This window comes from Diabrotica virgifera, chromosome 6 (genome assembly GCF_917563875.1).
Source record: "Diabrotica virgifera virgifera chromosome 6, PGI_DIABVI_V3a".
Lineage (NCBI taxonomy): Eukaryota > Metazoa > Arthropoda > Insecta > Coleoptera > Chrysomelidae > Diabrotica > Diabrotica virgifera.
The window spans coordinates 112,502,084-112,504,048 of NC_065448.1; the positions used below are offsets into that span (position 1 = coordinate 112,502,084).

The window sequence follows — 1,965 nt, forward strand, 5'->3', positions numbered from 1 at the left end:
CTATTTTGCCGGTTATTAGCGCGCTCATCACTGTATATTTAAATTACATTAAACTTGAACTTTATAAATTATGTCATTAATTTTAAGAAAATGACAAGAATTAGAAAAAAAAAATGACTTCAAAACACTTGCCAATTTGCAATATTATGCAACCCATATTACATCAGTCTTAAACCCGCGATATACAGTGAGACGCAAAATTATGGAATATATTCATTTGTTACACAATTGGCGACTTTGAAGAAAAATTCGGGACAAAAACCCTGCAAAACTGATTAGGTTAGTTAGAACGACTTAGAACTGGGCAGGGCACTTAGCTAGAACACAAGATGGACGGTGGACACGAAAAATCATGGATTGGCTGATCGATGATGATTGGAAACAATAATCAGGACACCTATATATAGCCGAGTTAAAACGATCGGATCCATCTTCAACAGTGAGCAGCAATGTCTGGCCTTCACTGATGATCTTACGGTTCTAACAAAAACAAAAAAGAATGTGTGTGTACTTTGTACGCACGTAACAAGTTATACTTCTATTATATGACTTCAACGAAATAATATTATACTTTCGAACACTTTATTTATATTTTATTTAAAGATTAAACTAATTTTTACTTAATAGTACTTTCCAAAAACTTTTATTAAAACAATACCAAAAATTAAATAAAAAACACCCGGATTCGAACCGGGGACCTCTTGATCTCCAGTCGAACGCTCTACCACTGAGCTATACTCCTTTTGTTTGTGCGGGTGCGGACTACAAGATTTCTCAGACATAGTGTCAAATAGGCCATAAGTCAGTGAAGTATGAAAATACTTTAAATATTAGTTATTATCTTATTCCCGAGGTAGACAAATCCAAAGATATAAAAATTATAATAAATACATATATTTACTAAAAACACTAATATATTCTTTCCACACCTTTTTTTGACTAATATATAATATACTAACTTAAAACATTTAGCAACGAAATCCATACTGTCCGTGTGCGCATGCGCGCAGAATAATAAAAATTCACTCCCAATCGCGTCTAAAAAAGTATAACTTCAAAAAATAATTAAGAAATGTTATGAAAAGATAAGAAAATGAGGTAAAATATTTTGGTCTAGAAATAAACCAGGAAAAGTCAAACTACATGATACCTACTCGGAAATACTGGGCAAAAAGAAGAGATATAGTTTACTTTCATATCTAATACGGGCGCCCATATAAAAATTTCTAGGGGGGGGGCAAACGTGAAGATGTTGCACATTATATTTTGTATATTTTTGGGCCACAGAGAATGGAAACTGAATGCCAGATTGGCAAAGGGAAATAAAAAGATGGGAAGCCTAAGATCACTGATAAAATCCAGATATGTATCGAGAAAAACAAAGCTGAAGATATAATATATGAAACGGTAATAAGACCCACAGTGACGTATGGTAGCGAGGTATGGACAATGAAAGAAACAAATATTCTTTTTCTCATGATCATCTTTCAGTGCGTCACAGTTTTTCGATTTCTCTCTAACGCATTAAATTGTATGTGACAGAAAAAAAGGCACGTCTGGGAATACTTCGGTAATTATTCTAGTTCGGTGATTATTCTAGTTGTCGATAGATGGCGCCATAATCAAAAAAGAATTATTTATTAAATAAAATAATAATATTATCAATATAATCTGTACAATTTATAAGACTATACAAATGAAAGAAAATACCATTTTATAAATGCAATAGACACAATTGATTTGGTTTTATTCCAAATTGAAAATAAAATTTGACAACTGTCAGATTTAACTAAAATGTCACGTTAGAATAAATGTCATAAATATGTATTATCACGGACTTACCTTTTTTTCTATAATTTGTGACGCACTGAAAAATGTTAATGAAAAGGAGAATACAAAGAAATTGGAAATATGGGAAAGAAAAATGCTCAGAGCTATACAGGGTGAGTCATAAGGAACTGTACA

General features: G+C 32.0%; 1 non-coding gene across 1 annotated transcript; it reads right to left on the reverse strand.

Moving 5' to 3' along the window:
• Positions 1 to 670: 670 nt before the first annotated feature.
• Positions 671 to 742, reverse strand: Trnas-gga (transfer RNA serine (anticodon GGA)). The gene has a single exon. It is a non-coding gene; the product is annotated as a tRNA-Ser (tRNA).
• Between the last annotated feature and the right edge of the window lie 1,223 nt (positions 743 to 1,965).